Genomic DNA, 21081 nt, shown 5'->3' with positions numbered 1-21081 from the left:
GGCGCACCAATTCTTGATTCTGGCAGCACCGTGGCACGTTCTGGCGCACCAACTTTTTCTGCCCTGCCCTTGGCGCGGGCAGGGCAGCATTTCACGCACCAAGGCCGCACCACAACGCACCAAATCCTGCCCTGCCCTCCATAAGGGCAGGGCAGCCTCCTGGGAGCAACATGGGCCAAAATTCAACCAAATTTTCATTTAAATTCAATTCCTCTCCAAATTGAATCAAGGCCAACCAAACCCATTTCTCCTTAAATCCAAAGCAAGCAAAGCCCAAATCATCACTCAAAGGCACATGGATCAAGTAATTTAGGATTTTCATTTTTGTAATTTGTTTTAATTTCATTTTCATTTTATTTTGTAAAGCCTATATAAGGCATCATTTCCATCTTTGAAAGGAGGCCGGCTCCATTAGGAATAGATAGCTCTCTCCTTTAGTTTTCTTTTCTGTTTTAAATCTTGAGTGAGATTGGAGGAATTCTGTTTCATTCTCACCTTGAGATCTCTTGGTTACTTTTTCTGCATAATTGAAATTCACATACTGCTTCATCTTCTCTTTTAATTCTGCAATTCATTTATCTTCATTCCTTCTGCAATTGTTCTTGGTTGGATCAAGGAAGGAATTGAGATCTAGACTTGTTCTCTAGTCTCTTTGATTTCCTGAGATCTTCAATCTCATTTGGCAATTAAACTGAATTTAATTTCTGTTTGCTTCTTCAAGCAATTCTACTTTCTGTTTAAGATTTATTGCAAGTAACTCTTCTGCTTGATTGCTCCTTACATTCTCTTGTTGAATTTTAATTCCCAGCATCCAAGTCCTTTTATTTTTATGCAATTTAATTATTCTGCAATTAGTCTAAGTGCTGCTTATTGCTTTCCTTTAAATTTCCTGCACCCAATCCCCTTTACATTTAATGCAATTTACATTTCTTGTCATTTAAGATTCTTGCAATTTACAATTCTTGCAATTTAAGTTTCTGCAATTTACATTGCTTGTTCTTTAAGCTTCCTGCCTATTTACATTCTGCACTTTAAGTTCATTGCTATTTACATTTTGCTGCCATAATTCTCACTTAAATGTTAGCTTGACTAAACTAATCACCCACTAAAGTTGCTTGATCCATCAATCCCTGTGGGATCGACCTCACTCTTGTGAGTTATTATTACTTGATGCGACCCGGTACACTTGCCGGTTGGATATGTGTGTTGGAAATTCATTTTTCCACAAAAACACCATCACATTCATTGAATCTTGCTTGGCAATCTTATATGATTGGATCCCAATTCCTTGGCTCACCAATTCTATCTAAAAACAAACAAATTCCCAATCCCTTGGTTTAAATCTTCATAAGAAGAGATAATGCTCGATCACTGATTATACCACACAGTTTCATGAACCACAATTTGGTAGGATTACATGTCACAATATCTATCCAAACCCCAATCCAATTCACTGTGAGAAAGCTTCTCTAGCATGAATCCTCCATTCCTTTCCCAAGGTTCCGAAGGATTCCAATTATGGATAGTTTCTTTCCTAAGACAACTACCCAATGGAATTAGATCGAGAAGCTTTCTAACAAAATTCAAGAGAAAAGATTGAAGAAGAAGATAAAACTATTATTGATTCATTGAATTACAATAGAGCTCCCTAACCCAATGAAAGGGGTTTAGTGAATCATAGCTCTGAATTCAATTACAAAAGTATGAAAATTCCAAAGTGTCAAAAAGTGCTAACTAACTTCAATTCTATCCTATTTATACACTTTCTAAATTGAGCTTCTGTTGTGTTTCTTGGGCTTTGAGGCCTTTCCTTGATTTCCTTTTGCTTTGGGTTTATGGTCCATAATCCTGATGAGGCTGTGATCCAATTCTGTAACATTCATTGAGCAAACTTAGTGATAAACAAGTAATGACACAATGCTCAACAAATTGAAGTTCCAGACTCATCAATTCTTCAGGCCCAATCCCATAAACCATGATATTCAATTGGGTTTCATACCATAATACGTTTAAGTTAATGTTTGTGCTCAAATGCTAACTTAAACTTCAATATATTTGGCCCAGAAACCCTTTCAAAAAGTGGCGTTTAAGTTGAAGTTTAAGTTTCAGTTTAAGGTTAAACGGAAACTTAAACGTGGAAATGAAAGAAAGCAACCCAGGAGGGTAATTAATCGAACATGTTTAAGCTTCAGTTTAAGGTTAAACTGAAGCTTAAACGTGGAAATGAAGATTGCAACCCCTGGAGGCAATTCTGGTCGAACACGTTTAAGCTCCAGTTTAAGGTTAAACTGGAGCTTAAACGTGGAAATGAGAAGGCAACCCTGGAGTAGCAAAAACGCCGAACACGTTTAAGCTCCAGTTTAACCTTAAACTGGAGCTTAAACGTGGGAATGAAGAAGGTAGCCCAGGAGTGTGAATGTCGAACACGTTTAAGCTCCAGTTTGAGGTCAAACTGGAGCTTAAACGTGGAAATGGCTTCCTGGTGCATAATATGGTTTGAACACGTTTAACCTCCAGTTTAAGGTTAAACTGGAGGTTAAACGTGGAAATGCTTCCTTGGTGCCATTCTCATTCTGGCGTTTAACCTTCAGTTTAAGGTTAAACTGGAGGTTAAACGCCAGTTTCCTCTTTTCTCAGCTTTCATGATTCTGGCGTTTAACCTTCAGTTTAACCTTAAACTGAAGGTTAAACGCCACTTTCAGCTTTGGTGCATTTCTTATTCTGGCGTTTAACTTCCAGTTTAAGGTTAAACTGGAGGTTAAACGCCACTTTCAGCATTATATGGCTTGGTAGTTTAAGTTCCAGTTTAAGCTTAAACTGGAACTTAAACTCCACATGTGATCTTCAAGCTTCCTTTATTGATTTTGTTGCTTCCTTTCCTAGCCTCTTCTTCCCTGAAATCATCCACACAATTGCATCAAAGTCTTGCAAAATTTCATGAGAAATCTTCCATTCATAGCATTCAAGTAATATAACTAAAAACTCATGGAATTTGCATCAAAATTACACTGTTTGGATGATTCATTACTTTGTTGTTCATTTAACCATTCTTGGTTACTTTAAGCTCAAGAAAATGCATAAAACAACTAAAACTAACAGAAAAATGCTAGTGAAACTAGCCTAAGATGCCTTGGCATCACAACACCAAACTTAATACTTGCTTGTCCCTAAGCAAGTCCTGAGTTATTTGAGAAGAAAGTATGAAACAAAAAGCAATTACCTTGGCTATATTAGCAAGCATTTGAAGTTCATCAGAAGGGTTTTATGCAGAAAGTTGCAGCATCACTTTTTCATTCTTATCAGGTAGGATTATCACTTTTTCATTGCATCCATTAAACACTGCTATGGCCTCTTGTTATTCTTATGTCTTTGGCACTTTTCCCTTCTTTGTTTTTCTTTTTCTTAGAGCTCCTTTGCTCCTTGTTTGCTCAGTGTCATGTGTTGCACAAGCCTTTGGCATTTTCTTTTTCTTATCAGTGCATTACACATATCCACTACAGGCATTTTAGTTCACATTTCTTCTTGAGACATTGGTGCCCAACACCTCTTTGTGTGACTAAATGTTTTGTATTTAGGTTGCTCTTGATAATGGATTTTTTGTCGATAATCCCGGGTTAGTTAACCCAAGTTACCAAGTGTTGAAACACTCCTCAGAACCTATTCATCCAAGCATATCCTTAATACATAAACACCACAGGCATTTGTCTCAGAAGTTCAAACCATTGGTGCCTAGCTTATTTTCTCAATTTTTTTGCTTTTTGGTTGCCCCTTTTCAGTGGCTTTTTCTTCTTCTTTTTCTTTCTTTTTCATGGCCAAAGACATTTATTTATCAAAATCCATAGACAGTACTCAACTTCTACAAAAATGATAATTCTACACTCAAACTTTTCTTTTATTTTTGGAAACAGAACAAGCATGGCAAGCATTTGTTTAAGAAGGTGAAGTTATATCCAAACATCTAGGCATTCACTTTATTCAAAGCAATAAACAAACAATCATACTAGAAACTTCATATTCCAGAAAGATTCAACAATTACAGTTTAAACCAGAACAAGCATGCTTTTGTTTGCCTTTTAAAGAATGTTCAAGAAACAATACCACCTTGTGAAATTTCTTGTTTTTCTCTTTGTTGCCAGGAAACAATTTGATTTCTCCTTCTTCTCCTAGTTGTTGCTTCATGTTCTTTCTAAGATCCTTGTTTCTTTTCCTGCAAAGAGTGATGAAGTTGCTTGCTTCTCAAGCACTTGAGTTGTTAGCTCAATTATGTATGGGCCAGTGTCTGAGTCTTAAGTTGGTGTGTGAACACCAAACTTAGTCTCCTACTTACTCCTCTGCTCTTTGAATTCTTGAATTCTCCTTGGAATGAAGTTGCTGCTAAGGATTTTAAGCATTTCTGTGATTGCTTAGAATGGTTGTTCCTTTCATATAATTCAAAGGTTGTTGTGTGCAGTTGATTTGTATGGTGGAACACCAAACTTAGAGTCACACATTCCCCCTTGAATTATTGATCACGAATTCATTGTTTGGTGTGAAACACCAAACTTAATTCTTTGCAATGCACAGAAACTACTTCACCTTTTTATTGAAACAAATAAAAGAAACAGCAAAAGAGTATTACCTCAGGTTGGGTTGCCTCCCAACAAGCGCTTCTTTAACATCACTAGCTTGACGGTTGTCTTCCTCAGTTGAGGTGATATTTAACCTTGTCCTTCTCCTCCACATCTCCCAAGTAGTGTTTAAGTCTTTGACCATTCACAGTGAAGGTTCGTTGTGACTTTTCTTCCATGATTTCTACTTGTCCATATTGGGAGACCTTGGTGACAAGGAATGGTCCAGACCACCTTGATTTTAGCTTCCCTGGAAATAGCTTCAGCCTAGAATTGTAGAGCAATACTTTTTGTCCCTCTTCAAATTTCCTTGGGGCTATGTTGCTGTCATGCTTCTTCTTTGCTCTTTCTTTGTAAATTTTGGCATTCTCATAAGCTTCAGCTCTGAATTCTTCCAACTCTTGAATTTGCAACATCCTTCTTTCTCCAGCAGCCTTGCTATCCAAGTTCAAGAGTTTCAAGGCCCAAAATGCTTTGTGCTCTAATTCCAGTGGCAAATGGCAAGCTTTTCCATATACTAGTTGGTAAGGAGACATTCCAATTGGTGTTTTGAAAGCTGTCCTATATGCCCAAAGAGCATCATCTAGCTTAATCGACCAGTCCTTCCTTGAAGTTCCCACAGTCTTTTCCAGGATTCTTTTGAGTTCCCTATTAGATATTTCTGCTTGCCCACTTGTCTGTGGATGGTATGGTGTGGCTACCTTGTGTTTGACTCCATATTTTAGAAGCAATGCCTCTAATGGTTTGTTGCAGAAGTGGCTTCCTCCATCACTGATGATTGCTCTTGGAACCCCAAAACGGCAAAAAATGTGTTTTCTGAGGAAGTTCATGACTACCTTATTATCATTGGTTGGAGTTGCTATTGCTTCAACCCATTTGGAGACATAGTCTACTGCCACAAGAATGTAATTATTTGAGTATGAGGTGGGAAAGGGTCCCATGAAATCTATCCCCCATACATCAAACAATTCAAGTTCCAGAATGAATTGTTGTGGCATCTCATTTCTTCTTGGCAGGTTCCCCGCTTTCTGGCATTCATGGCAGTGCTTCACTAGTTCCTTTGCATCTTTGAAGATAGTGGGCCAATAAAAACCACACTGCAACACCTTGGCTACTGTTCTTTCTCCTGCAAAATGTCCTCCATAAGTGGAGCCATGGCAGTCCCATAAGACTTCCCTTCCTTCTTCCTCTGATATGCACCTTCTGAGTATGCCATCTGAACATTTTTTGAACAAGTATGGTTCATCCCAGATGAAGTATTTGGCATCATTTACTAATTTCTTCTTTTGATGCTTGTTAAATTCCAACGGCAAATTCCCAGTGGCCTTGAAATTTGATATGTCTGCAAACCAGGGTGCTTTGTGAATTACCATGAGTTGTTCATCAGGGAAGCACTCATTTATATGTGTGCTTTGTGTGCTTCCTTCTTCACATGGTATCCTTGATAAATGGTCTGCCACTTTGTTCTCTACACCCTTCTTGTCTTTGATTTCAATGTCAAATTCCTGCAACAAAAGAACCCATCTAATAAGTCTTGGTTTGGATTCTTGTTTAGCAAGTAAGTATTTTAAAGCTGAGTGATCAGTGAAAACAATGACTTTAGACCCAATGAGATAGGATCTAAATTTGTCAAATGCAAAGACTATTGCCAAGAGTTCTTTTTCAGTGGTTGTGTAATTCCTTTGGTTATCATTCAAGACCTTACTGGCATAATAAATCACATGTACCAAATTGTCTTTCCTTTGTCCTAACACTGCCCCAATAGCAAGGTCTGATGCATCACACATCAGTTTAAAAGGTAAGTTCCAATCAGGTGAGGCAATGATAGGTGCAGAGGAAAGTTTTTGCTTCAAAAGTTCATAGGCTAGCATGCAGTTTTTATCAAATACAAAGGGTGTATCAGAGACAAGCAAGTTACTCAAAGGTTTGGCTATTTTAGAAAAGTCTCTAATAAACCTTCTGTAAAAGCCAGCGTGTCCCAAAAAACTCCTAACTGCCTTGACATTACTTGGTGGAGGTAGTTTTTCAATGAGTTCCACCTTAGCTCTGTCCACCTCAATGCCTCTATTTGAGATTTTGTGGCCAAGGACTATTCCTTCTGTGACCATGAAATGACACTTTTCCCAGTTTAATACTAGGTTGGTCTCTTGGCATCTCTTAAGCACCAAGGTAAGGTGGTGTAGGCAGCTAGGAAAAGAATCTCCAAACACAGAAAAATCATCCATGAAAACTTCAATAAACTTTTCGATCATGTCCGAAAAGATGGACAGCATGCACCTTTGGAAAGTGGCAGGTGCATTGCACAATCCAAAGGGCATGCGTCTATAAGCAAAAACTCCATATGGACAAACAAATGATGTTTTCTCTTGATCTCTTGGATCAACTACTATCTGATTATAGCCTGAGTATCCATCCAAAAAGCAATAGTAAGCATGTCCTGCAAGCCTTTCAAGCATCTGATCCATGAATGGGAGTGGGAAATGATCTTTTCTGGTGGCTTCATTGAGCTTCCTATAGTCTATGCACATCCTCCACCCAGTGACAGTTCTTGTGGGTATGAGTTCGTTCCTCTCATTTGGCACCACAGTTATGCCACCTTTCTTGGGAACTACATGGATGGGACTAACCCATGGGCTATCAGAAATGGGGTAGATTACCCCTGCCTGCCATAACTTCATGACCTCCTTTTATACCACTTCTTTCATGATGGGATTCAATCTTCTCTGAGCTTGAATGGAGGGTCTAGCATCCTCTTCTAACAAGATTTTGTGCATGCATATGGATGAACTTATCCCCTTCAAATCAGCTAGGGTCCACCCAATGGCATCTTGATGAGTTTGTAGCACCTTGATCAATTCTTCTTCCTGTTCTTGGCTCAAGGCAGAGCTAATGATAACAGGATGGCTCTCATCACTACCCAAGTATGCATACTTGAGATTAGGGGGCAATGCTTTGAGCTCAGGTTTTGGTGCTTCCTTCTCTTCTTTCACTCTCTCAGGCATGCTTGGCATGGTTGTCTCAGCAGCCTTGATGTCACTAACTTCAATATCCTTGGTGAACTCCTCCTCTGCCACTTCCTTTGTTGTTTCCTCAAGGGTTTCTTGTATTGCAATATCCACTACATCCACCCTCATGCATTCCTTTAGTGATTCTGATGGATAGCTCATTGCCTTGAATACGTTAAATACCAATTTCTCATCATGCAGTCTAAGAGTGAGTTCACCCTTTTGGACATCTATGATGGCTCCAGCAGTAGCCAGGAAGGGTCTTCCCAGAATTATCGAAGCTTTAGCTTCTTCCTCCATATCTAACACCACAAAATCGGCAGGAAATATAAAATCTCCCACTTTCACCAACAAATCCTCAACTATCCCATGAGGGAATTTAAAAGTTCGATCTGCCAATTGGAGGGCCATTCTTGTTGGTTTGGCTTCTTCAATCTTTATTCTTCTCATCATGGTTAGAGACATCAAATTGATACTGGCCCCTAAGTCACACAAGGCCTTCTCCACCATGACTTCTCCTATGATGCAGGGGATTTGGAAACTGCCTGGATCCTTCAATTTCTGAGGCAATTTGTGTTGAATGATGGCACTGCATTCTTCAGTTAATAACACAGTTTCCTCATTTCTCCAGCTCCTCTTCTTAGTCATTAATTCCTTCAAGAATTTTGCATAGAGTGGCATTTGCTCTATTGCCTCAGCAAAAGGAATGTTGATTTGAAGCTTCTTGAAAATCTCCAAGAATCTGGAGAATTGGCCATCCTTTTCACTTTTCATCAAACGTTGAGGATATGGTGCTTTGGGTGTATAAGGCTTCAGGACCTCTTTTTCTTTTTCTTTTGTTGCAGACGGTGTAAAAGATTGTCCTTGTTCCTTGTCTCTCACATTATCCTTTGCTTCATCCTCTGTGGTTTCGTTTGAGACCTCCTTTAGCTTCTTTCCACTTCTGAGGGTTATGGCCTTACATTCTTCCCTTGCAATAGCCTTGGCAGCATGAGAAACGCTTGGCCCAAGGGTTTGCTTAGACAAATACACAATTTGATTTTCTAGCTTCTGGATGGCAGCTCCTTGGTTTTGCAAGTTAGAATTTACTTCTTCCTTAAAAGCTTTCAATTCGGTTATGTCTTGACTCATGGTTGCAAGCATTCCTTCTATCCTGTTTAATTGATCTTGAAATTGTTGGTTTGGATTAGGTTGGGCAGGTTGATTATTTTGGCCATGATATGGTGGTTGGGAGTAAGTGTTTTGTGTGGCTTGGTATGATCTTTGGTTGGAGTTTTGGTATGTGGAATTGTTATGTAGGTTGTGGTTGTAAGGTTTGTGGTTTTGTGGTTGGCTTTGCTGGTTTCCCCACCCAAAGTTTGGGTGGTTTTTCCATCCTGGGTTGTAAGTGTTGGAATGTGGATCATATGGTTGCCTTTGTTGATTTCCCACATAGTTGGCTTCTTCCCAATCACCTCCTTCAATGCTTACTTCCTCTTGATCTTGTGTGTGTAGTGCAGCCACTTGCTTTGTGTCTAATTTCCTGGTGAGCTCTGCTAGTTGCTTGGCAAACACCTTGTTTTGGGCTAGAATTGTATCAACATGGTTCAGCTCCATGACTCCCTTAGTGTTGTGCCTCTCTGAAGCATAGTAGTATTCATTCTCAGCCACTGTCTCAATCACTTCAATGGCTTCTTCCACAGTCTTTTTCCTGTTCAATGAACCTCCTGATGAATGGTCTACAGCCTTCCTTGATTCATAAGAAAGTCCATCATAGAAAATATGCAATTGCACCCAGTCATGGAACATGTCTGGTGGGCATTTCCTTGTCAATTCTTTGAACCTCTCCCATGCCTCGTAGAGTGTCTCACCATCTTGTTGTCTAAAAGTCTGAACCTCAGGTCGAAGCCTATTGACCTTTTGTGGAGGGTAGAAGTGTGCCAGAAACTTGCTTTCCACCTCATCCCAGGTTGTTAGGCTCCCCCTTGGGAATGATTCCAGCCACTTAGCTGCCTTGTCCCTAAGTGAAAATGGGAACAAGAGCAGTTTATAGGCATCTTCCTGGACTCCATTGGATTTTACAGTGTCGCAAATTCTCAGGAATTTTGTGAGATGTTGGTTTGGGTCTTCATTAGCACTTCCACCAAATGAACAATGATCCTCCACCAATGATATTAGCTGTGGTTTGAGTTCAAAATTGTTGGCCTGAATGGGTGGTTTCTGGATGCTGCTACCACAATTCCCAGAAGTTGGGTTTATGTATGAACCAAGAACCCTCCTCTCAGGAATGGCATTGTTACCATCAGCCCTCTCATGGTTGTGAACTTCTCTATCCATGTTGAGATCTAGAGCTTCCTCAAAGTTGTCCTCAGACTCTCCTTCAGATTCTTCTTCTCTCAGTACTCTCTTCTCTCTTGCTTCCCTTCTAAGTCTATGAAGGGTCCTCTCTGGTTCGGTATATGGAGGAGTTGTTGTCTCTCCTCTCCTACCTGTCATACAAGAACACACCACAAGCAACAAACAAGTTGAATACTCTTGGTTAATGGAAGAGTATGGTTAGAGCAGTTGAGGAATTAATTCAAATAGTTAGTGGGTCAGTGAGTTAGTTGCTTGAAATGAAAGGCATAAGAAAAAAAAAGCAAATAACAGAGTGCAGAAATTAAATTCAACAAGTAACTTGGACTAAATTAACAAAACAAGAAAAATGTTCAATCTAGTTAACTTCCAATTTGAGAATTGTCAATCGAAAACCAATCCCCCGCAACGGCGCCATAAACTTGATACTAGCATAAACTTGATATGCTACGATTTAGGAAATTGCACAATCGGCAAAAATTCCTTCCGGCAAGTGCACCGGTTATCGTCAAGTAAAAACTCACAATAGAGTGAGGTCGAATCCCACAAGGATTGGTTGAATGAGCAATTCGAATTAAAAGTATGTTCTAGTTGAGCGGAATCAAGATTTAGATGAGCGGAATGTAAAATTTGCATGAATTAAAGAGCAAGAAGCTAAATTGCTGAAATTAAAAAGGGACGGGGGTGATTGCAAGAATTGAAATTGCAGAATGTAAATAGAAAGGGATAGATCAGAGAGAGAGGTTCATTGGGGTCAGGAGATATTGAAATCTCCGAATCAAACATTTTCATCTCTTCCTCAACCAATGCATTCATTGAATCTTGCTTGGCAATCTTATATGATTGGATCCCAATTCCTTGGCTCACCAATTCTCTCTAAAAACAAACAAATTCCCAATCCCTTGGTTTAAATGTTCATAAGAAGAGATGATGCTCGATCACTGATTATACCACACAGTTTCATGAACCACAATTTGGTAGGATTACATGTCACAATATCCATCCAAACCCCAATCCAATTCACTGTGAGAAAGCTTCTCTAGCATGAATCCTCCATTCCTTTCCCAAGGTTCCGAAGGATTCCAATTATGGATAGTTTCTTTCCCAAGACAACTACCCAATGGAATTAGATCGAGAAGCTTTCTAACAAAATTCAAGAGAAAAGATTGAAGAAGAAGATAAAACTATTATTGATTCATTGAATTACAATAGAGCTCCCTAACCCAATGAAAGGGGTTTAGTGAATCATAGCTCTGAATTCAATTACAAAAGTATGAAAATTCCAAAGTGTCAAAAAGTGCTAACTAACTTCAATTCTATCCTATTTATACACTTTCTAAATTGAGCTTCTGTTGTGTTTCTTGGGCTTTGAGGCCTTTCCTTGATTTCCTTTTGCTTTGGGTTTATGGTCCATAATCCTGATGAGGCTGTGATCCAATTCTGTAACATTCATTGAGCAAACTTAGTGATAAACAAGTAATGACACAATGCTCAACAAATTGAAGTTCCAGACTCATAAATTCTTCAGGCCCAATCCCATAAACCATGATATTCAATTGGGTTTCATACCATAATACGTTTAAGTTAATGTTTGTGCTCAAATGCTAACTTAAACTTCAATATATTTGGCCCAGAAACCCTTTCAAAAAGTGGCGTTTAAGTTGAAGTTTAAGTTTCAGTTTAAGGTTAAACGGAAACTTAAACGTGGAAATGAAAGAAAGCAACCCAGGAGGGTAATTAATCGAACACGTTTAAGCTTCAGTTTAAGGTTAAACTGAAGCTTAAACGTGGAAATGAAGATTGCAACCCCTGGAGGCAATTCTGGTCGAACACGTTTAAGCTCCAGTTTAAGGTTAAACTGGAGCTTAAACGTGGAAATGAGAAGGCAACCCTAGAGTAGCCAAAACGCCGAACACGTTTAAGCTCCAGTTTAACCTTAAACTGGAGCTTAAACGTGGGAATGAAGAAGGTAGCCCAGGAGTGTGAATGTCGAACACGTTTAAGCTCCAGTTTGAGGTCAAACTGGAGCTTAAACGTGGAAATGGCTTCCTGGTGCATAATATGGTTCGAACACGTTTAACCTCCAGTTTAAGGTTAAACTGGAGGTTAAACGTGGAAATGCTTCCTTGGTGCCATTCTCATTCTGGCGTTTAACCTTCAGTTTAAGGTTAAACTGGAGGTTAAACGCCAGTTTCCTCTTTTCTCAGCTTTCATGATTCTGGCGTTTAACCTTCAGTTTAACCTTAAACTGAAGGTTAAACGCCACTTTCAGCTTTGGTGCATTTCTTATTCTGGCGTTTAACTTCCAGTTTAAGGTTAAACTGGAGGTTAAACGCCACTTTCAGCATTATATGGCTTGGTAGTTTAAGTTCCAGTTTAAGCTTAAACTGGAACTTAAACTCCACATGTGATCTTCAAGCTTCCTTTATTGATTTTGTTGCTTCCTTGCCTAGCCTCTTCTTCCCTGAAATCATCCACACAATTGCATCAAAGTCTTGCAAAATTTCATGAGAAATCTTCCATTCATAGCATTCAAGTAATATAACTAAAAACTCATGGAATTTGCATCAAAATTACACTGTTTGGATGATTCATTACTTTGTTGTTCATTTAACCATTCTTGGTTACTTTAGGCTCAAGAAAATGCATAAAACAACTAAAACTAACAGAAAAATGCTAGTGAAACTAGCCTAAGATGCCTTGGCATCAAGGTGCCAAGAGACTAACCTGGTTTTAAACTGGGAGAAATGTCACTTTATGGTAATCGAAGGAATTGTCCTTGGGCACAAAATTTCGAACAAGGGAATAGAGGTGGATCAAGCCAAGGTAGAGGTAATTGAAAAATTACCACCACCTACTAATGTTAAGGCAATCAGAACCTTTCTGGTGCATGCAGGATTTTATAGGAGGTTTATAAAAGATTTTTCAAAAATTGCAAAACCTCTGAGTAATCTGCTAGCTGCTGACACGCCATTTATCATTGATAAGGAGTGTTTGCAGGCGTTTGAGACTCTGAAAGCTAAGCTGGTCACAGCACCAGTCATCTCTACACCAGATTGGACATTACCATTTGAATTAATGTGTGATGCCAATGATCATGGCATTGGTGCAGTGTAGGGATAGAGGCATGACAAGCTTCTGCACATCATTTATTATGCCAGCCGTGTTTTAAATGATGCGTAGAAGAACTATACAACCACAGAAAAGGAATTGCTTGCAGTGGTTTATGCCATTGACAAGTTCAGATCCTATTTAGTAGGATCAAAAGTGATTGTGTACACAGACCATGCTGCTCTTAAATATCTACTCACAAAGCAGGATTCAAAACCCAGGCACATAAGATGGGTGTTACTTCTGCAAGAATTTGATATAGAAATAAGAGACAGAAAAGGGACAGAGAATCAAGTAGCAGATCACCTGTCCCGAATAGAACCAGTAAAAGGGACGTCCCTCCCTCTTACTGAGATCTCTGAAACATTTTCGGATGAGCAACTTTTTGCCATTCAGAAAGCACCATGGTTTGCAGAGCTTCATGATAGTGACTCTGACAAAAAGTTCATTGTTAATGGGCAAAGAGTCAAGCATTATCTTGAAGGCAATTTTGAGCAAGAATGCTCAAAACTGAGACTTAATTAAAGCTCAGTAATAGTCCAGCTAAAGACAACAAAGAAGCGCTTATTGGGAGGCAACCCAATTCTTATTTATCTAATTCTATTTTTATTTCTATTGTTCTTTTATATTTTATAAGGTTCATGATCAAGTGGATTCACAAAACAAATACAAAAATTAAAAACAGAATCAAAAACAGCAGAAGAAACAGCACACCCTGGAGGAAGAGCTTACTGGCATTTGAATGCCAGTAAGGAGCATCTTGCTGGCATTCAACGCCAGAACAGAGCATGGATCTGGCGTTAAATGCCAGAAATATGCAGCAATCTGGCGTTTAAACGCCAGGATTGCACACTGAGAAAAGCTGGCGTTCAATGCCAAAAACATGCTGCAGACTAGCGTTGAACGCCCAAAACAAGCATAGAGCTAGCGTTTAACGCCAGAAACAAGCATCAATCTGGCGTTAAATGCCAGGATTGCATGCAGAGGGCATTTTACACGCCTCATTGGTGCAGGGATGTAAATCTTTGACACCTCAGGATCTGTGGACCCTACAAGATCCCCACCTACCTTCAAATTCAAGATCTCTTTCCCACCCAAACCCACCCTAAATAGACGAATACACATCCCTCTCCCTCTCCTCCATATCTTCTTCTTCATCTATTCTTCTTCTTTTGCTCGAGGGCGAGCAATATTCTAAGTTTGGTGTGGCAAAAGCATAGCTTTTTTGTTTTTCCATAACCATTTATGGCACCTAAGGCCGGAGAAACCTCTAGAAAGAGGAAAGGAAAGATAGAAGCTTCCACCTCCGAGTCATGGGAGATGGAGAGATTCATCTCAAGGGTCCATAGCTCAGTAATAGAGCATTTGACTGCACATCAAGAGAGCCCACTCATGGACCTCAACAAGAGCATGATGAATTCCCTCATCAAGAAATCCCTGAGATACCTCAAGGAATATATTTTCCTCCACACAACTATTGGAAGCAACTAAGGATAGGAGCACCAAAATCACTAGGGATCAAGCAACAGAGGCAAGGAAGAGACATAGAGGTGCTCAAAGAGCACCATTGGTTCTTCAAGAGGAAGACGCCACCCTCACTAAGCAGGACTCATTCCTTAATCTCCTTGCTCTTATTTTTCTATTTTCGGTTTTTGAGCTTCATGTTTGTCCATGTTTGTGTCTTTATTACATGATCATTAGTGTTTAGTAACTATGTCTTACGGCTATGAATAATTCCATGAATCCTTCACCTTTCTTAAATGAAAAATGTTTTAATACAAAAGAACAAGAAGTACATGAGTTCAAATTCATCCTTGAAATTAGTTTAATTATATTGATGTGGTGACAATACTTTTTGTTTACTGAATGAACGCTTGAACAGTGCATAATTTTGATCTTGTTGTTTATGAATGTTAAAATTGTTAGCTCTTGAAAGAATGATGAAAAAGAGAAATGTTATTGATGATCTGAAAAATCAAAAAATTGATTCTTGAAGCAAGAAAAAGCAGTGAAGAACAAAGCTTGCGAAAAAAAATTGGCAAAAAAAATAGAAAATAGAGAAAGAAAAAGAAAAAGCAAGCAGAAAAAGCCAATAGCCCTTAAAACCAAAAGGCAAGGGTAAAAAGGATCCAAGGCTTTGAGCATCAATGGATAGGAGGGCCCAAGGAAATAAAATCCAGGCCTAAGCGGCTAAATCAAGATGTCCCTAACTATGTGCTTGTGGCATGCAAGTCCAAGTGAAAAGCTTGAGACTGAGTGGTTAAAGTCATGATCCAAAGCAAAAATAAGTGTGCTTAAGAGCTCTGGACACCTCTAACTGGGGACTTTAGCAAAGCTGAGTCACAATCTGAAAAGGTTCACCCAGTCATGTGTCTGTGGCATTTATGTATCCGATGGTAATACTGGAAAACAAAGTGCTTAGGGCCACGGCCAAGACTCATAAAGTAGCTGTGTTCAAGAATTAACATACTTAACTAGGAGAATCAACAACACTATTTGAACTCTGAGTTCCTATGAATGCCAATCATTCTAAACTTCAAGGGATAAAGTGAGATGCCAAAACTGTTCAGAATCAAAAAGCTACAAGTCCCGCTCATCTAATTAGAACTAATATTCATTGATATTTTGGAATTTATAGTATATTCTATTCTTTTTATCCTATTTGATTCTTAGTTGCTTGGGGACAAGCAACAATTTAAGTTTGGTGTTGTGATGAGCGGATAATTTATACGCTTTATGGCATTGTTTTTAGGTAGTTTTTAGTAGGTTCTAGCTACTTTTTAGTATATTTTTATTAGTTTTTAGGAAAAATTCATATTTTTGGACTTTACTATGAGTTTGTATGTTTTTTTGTGATTCAGGTATTTTCTGGCTGAAATTGAGGGAGCTGAGCAAAAATCTGATTCAGGCTGAAAAAGGATTGCGAATGCTGTTGGATTCTGACCTCCCTACACTCGGAATGGATTTTCTGGAGCTACAAAAATCCAATTGGCGCGCTCTCAATTGGGTTGGAACGTAGACATCTAGGGCTTTCCAGCAATATATAATATTCCATACTTTGCACGAAGATAGATGACGTAAACTAGCGTTCAACGCTAGTTCCATGTTGCAGTCTGGCGTTCAGCGCCAGAAACAGGTTGCAAGTTGGAGTTCAACACCAGAAATAGGTTACAACCTGGCGTTCGACTCCAGAAACGTGAGAAGCTTAAGTCTCAGCCCCAGCACACACCAAGTGGGCCCCAGAAGTAGATTTTTGCACTATCCATCTTTGTTTACTCATTTTCTGTAAACCTCGGGTACTAGTTTACTATTTAAACAACTTTTAGAGACTTATTTTACATCTCATGACATTTTTAGATCTGAATTTTGTACTTTTTGATGGCATGAGTCTCTAAACTCCATTGTTGGGGGTGAGGAGCTCTGTAGCATCTCAATGAATTAATGCAATTATTTCTGTTTTCCATTCAAACACGCTTGTTCCTATTTAAGATGTTCATTCGCGCTTCACTATGAAGAAGGTGATGATCCGTGACACTCATCACCTTCCTCAATCCATGAACGTGTGCCTGACAACCACCTCCGTTCTACATTAGATTGAATGAGTATCTCTTAGATTCATTATTCAAAATCTTCGTATTATAAGCTAGAATCCATTGGCAGCATCCTTGAGAATTCGGAAAGTCTAAACCTTGTATTCCGAGTAGGATTCTGAGATTGGATGACTGTGACGAGCTTAAAATTCATGAGTGATGGGCGTAGTGATAGACGCAAAAGGATCAATAGATCTTATTCCGACATGATCGAGAACCGACAGATGATTAGCCGTGCTGTGACAGAGCATTTGGACCATTTTCATTGAGAGGATGGGAAGTAGCCATTGACAATGGTGATGCCCTACATACAGCTTGTCATGGAAGGAACCTTGCATTTATGAAAGTGAGAAAGCATTATGTTGCAGGAATTCTGAAGACAAAGCATCTCCAAAACTCCAACATATTCTCCATTACTGCGTAACAATTACTCCTTTTACACCCATTTATTTATCTTTTACAATCGAGGCTAAAGAATCCTATTGGTATCCTGACTAAGACTAATAAGATAACCATAGCTTGCTTCAAACCAACAATCTCCGTGGGATTCGACCCTTACTCACGTAAGGTATTACTTGGACGACCCAGTGCACTTGCTGGTTAGTTGTGCGAAGCTGTGAGAAATAGTCCATTAATATTGGCATACACAATTTCATGCACCAGTAGCTTTCTTCCAATTCAATCTCTTTTTCATTGCTCACCAAGGGCATGGGAGCTTGTGCCTCTTCTTCTTGAATCTCCAACTTTGATCAACCTCTTCCAGATCTTCAACTATGATATGCCTTGGAGGTTGTACACCATCCTCAACATCAACATCAAACACCTTGGAAGGAGGCTCTATGACTTGACTTTCCATGGAGGTTCAGCATCTCCTAAGTCTTTAACCACTTTTTCCTTTTCAATAATTGCTGCTTTGTCCAGTTGTTTAAGTATAAAATCGTACTCCTCCTTGATGATTTCTTTTCTATGACAACTCCCTTCAACTACTCCTTCATATGCAAAGGTCTCTTCTACCTTTACCTTTAGTGCCTCCTCTAGCTCCTTATGAAGTATGGATTCGCAAGATGATCCCTTCTCTCTTGTTCCATGTAAATAGCATCATTGGGATCATGTTGCTCTTGGATTGATGGATGTGGGTGCTCTTCCATGGATGGTGGTGATGGGATAGAGAGATTATTTTGTGATTGAGAAGGAAGTGCAGTAGAGCTTGAGGGTTGATTGTTGAAGGTAGAGGGTTGGTCCATGCGGGATATAAGATTTTGGAGTTTAGAGGCGAGACCAATGAGAGAGGTAAGTGTGTTCTCCATGGGGGTTTGGGGTGGATAGGAAGGTTCATTATTTTGGAGAAAGGGTTTATGGTAGGAAGGTGGTTCATCTTGATAATGATATGGAGATAGTGTATATTGTGGTGGTAGTTCTAAGTATGGCTCATATGGTGGTTGGTATGGTGGATCAGGATTAGGGTCATATGGAGGTGAATGGTGGAAAGGGGCTTGTGAGTATGGTGGTCCAAAGTCATGTTGAGGAGGGGGTTCATAGGCATATGGTGGTGGTTGTTGATAATCAAAAGAGTGCTCACCATAGCCGTCATCTTGGTATGCATCACAGAATGGTTGTTGATAGTCCATTGGAGGTGGTTGTTGCCATGAGGGTTGATCAAATCCTTGTGGCTCCTCCCATCTTTGATTGTTCCATTCTTGATGTATGTTCTCATTGTAATCTCCTCTTTCTGCAACATAGTTGTAACCAGACTCATAGCCAAAGGGGTGAGAGTTCATAGTAGTAGGAGAAAATAAAAACAAAAACTAACAAAAAGAAAATATTTTGAAAAAGATATGATTTTTTGAAAAAAAAGATAAGATAAGATTTTGAAAAAGATATGATGATTTTTTTTTTGAAAAAGGATAAGATAAGATTTTGAAAAAGATAAGATAAGATTTTGAAAAAGATGATTTTTGAAAAAAAAAATGATTTTTGAAATTTAAAACTAAGATAAGATAAGATAAAAATTTTAAAATAAAAATCTGAAAAATTCTTTCTCTTTTTTTTTCTGAAAAATATTTACAATAACCAATAATAAGGCACACGTTTGCAATTCCCCGGCAACGGCGCCATTTTGACGATCGGCTTTCCTGTCGGTAAAGAAATTCACAAATATAATCGCGTTGTAAGTACAGCTTCTAAACCAACAGAAAATCCTTTTGTACAAACGTTTGGTTGTCACAAGTAACAAACCCAATAAAATTTATAAACCGAAGTATTCAAACATCGGGTCGTCTTCTCAAGGAATTGCAGGAAAGTATGATTTATTATTGGTTATGGAAAAAGATATAGTTTTGGGTTTTTTTTTGAAATAAGGAACAAGTAATTTAAATAACAAGAATTAATAAATTAATAATTAAGAAAACTCTTGGCAAGGTACGAGAACTAGAATTCCTATCCTAGTTATCCTTATCAGGTGTGATGAGAATTGGGTTTTAATCCCACTTAGTTATCCCTTATTAAATAAAGGAAAGTCAAGTAGACTAATTAAATTGATCCTCAAGTCCTAGTCAACTTTTAGAGTGACCCAAATCAATTAGCAATTGCCAATTTCAACCACTGCTGAGTTTGATAACTCAGGTGTTACCAATTAATTAACCAAAGCCAAAAGGGAAGAAATCTACTCGAATGAAAATAATTTGGATAAAGCGAAAGCATCAATAACATAAATTAAAGAAAGCAATCATAAGTCTGAAATACCTCAAATTGTATTTAAATAGAAAATTAATATAAAAATAAAGAGTCCATAAACTAAATTGAGAAAATAAATAAAAGGAACATTGAACATGTGATTGAAGAAGATGAAATCCTAATCCTAATCCTAATCCTAAGAGAGAGGAGAGAACCTCTCTCTCTGAAAACTACATCTAATCCTAAAATTATGTATGAATTAATGTTGTATGAAGTATGCTATGAATGGATGGATTCCCCAATTTATAGCCTTTAATTTGTGTTCTCTCGGCTTGGATCTGGATCAAAACGCAGCCCAAAATAATCTTCAGCGTATTCTGTAATTTTTGCAGATCGCTCAAGTCATGCGTCCGCGTGGGTTACGCGGGCGCGTCATCTGGAGTTTTTCTCTTCCACGCGGTCGTGTCAGTCATGCATTCGCGTCATCTGTGTTTCGCATGGGCCACGCGTTCGCGTCATGCACCCATTCACGCAGATGTCACTTTTCACAAAGCACGCGTTCGCGTCGCTGCCAGTTTCTTCAGGAACTCCATTTTGTGCTTTCCTTCCATTTTTGTATGTTTTCTTTCCATCCTTTAAGTCATTCCTGCCCTATAAAACCTGAAAGTACTCAGCACACAAATCACGACATCGAATGGTAATAAAGGATAATTAAATTTAATATTTTTAAAGCATAGGAAACATGTTTTCTTATATGTCATATCACAAGGAAGGAATTGTAAAACCATGCAAATTCATATGAATAAGTGGATGAAAAATTGATAAAATCATTCAATTGAGCACAAGATAAATCATAAAATAGTGGTTTATCAATACGCTTATCTGAAATTCCCACCAATGAATTACATAAGTATCTCTATCTTTATTTTATGTTTATTTATCTTTTAATTATCAAAGCTTCATAACCATTTGAATCCGCCTGACTGAGATTTACAAGATGACCATAGCTTGCTTCAAGCCGACAATCTCTGTGGGATCGACCCTTACTCACGTAAGGTATTACTTGGACGACCCAGTGCACTTGCTGGTCAGCTGCACGGAGTTGTGAAAAGTGTGAATCCCGATTTCGTGTACCAGCGTGCCACTTGAGCTCGAAGACATGGCACGCTAGGCTTGCTGCATGAGAAGGGCATGCCACTTGGAAGCCAGGCGTGGCACGCCAAGCCAAGCTGAGGAGCTGGGCGTGGCGCGCCACTCACACGCCAGGTACATGGTTCATTTTACTAGAGTTTTCTTTTAATTTTCAATTGTAATTTTATTCACCTTTTTTTTTGTAATTTTTACTTTTTAGTGATAGGAGTAGTATATATAACCCCTAAGGGTACTGAAAAAGGGGTTAGTTAGAGGGGTTAGAATGTTGGATTGAGAGTTAGTTTTACTTTTAATTTTACACTTCACTTCATCTTCTTCCATCTCTTATACTTTTTTCTAAGCTCTGAGTAGCTAAACTCACTCTCATTGGGAGAGGGAGCTCTGTTGTACTTGATGGATTAATGATAGTGGATTTCTTCTTTTTTTCATCTTTTCTTTGATTTGCTAGAAGGAATTTTGTTCTTCATGCTTAGTGTTCAATCATCTTGGAAAAGAGGTTTAATGCAAAATGGGTTTCATGGGAACCATGGAAAAGAAAACATGAAGCCATGCTTGAAATCTCTTCTCACACTTGAGTAGAACTGGGTTTTGGGATTGGATATGGTGACA

At 38.8% G+C, this 21081-nt stretch overlaps 1 non-coding gene across 1 annotated transcript; it reads left to right on the top strand.

Moving 5' to 3' along the window:
* Window positions 1–9398: 9398 nt before the first annotated feature.
* LOC112799458 (small nucleolar RNA R71) lies at window positions 9399–9502 on the top strand. Its single transcript, XR_003201039.1, has one exon. It is a non-coding gene; the product is annotated as a small nucleolar RNA R71 (small nucleolar RNA).
* The last annotated feature ends 11579 nt before the right edge of the window (window positions 9503–21081 follow it).

Source organism: Arachis hypogaea, chromosome 4, assembly GCF_003086295.3.
Source record: "Arachis hypogaea cultivar Tifrunner chromosome 4, arahy.Tifrunner.gnm2.J5K5, whole genome shotgun sequence".
In the NCBI taxonomy this organism is placed as follows: domain Eukaryota; kingdom Viridiplantae; phylum Streptophyta; class Magnoliopsida; order Fabales; family Fabaceae; genus Arachis; species Arachis hypogaea.
Note: the sequence above shows the minus strand (reverse complement) of the source record. Positions and strands in the feature narration are given on the sequence as shown.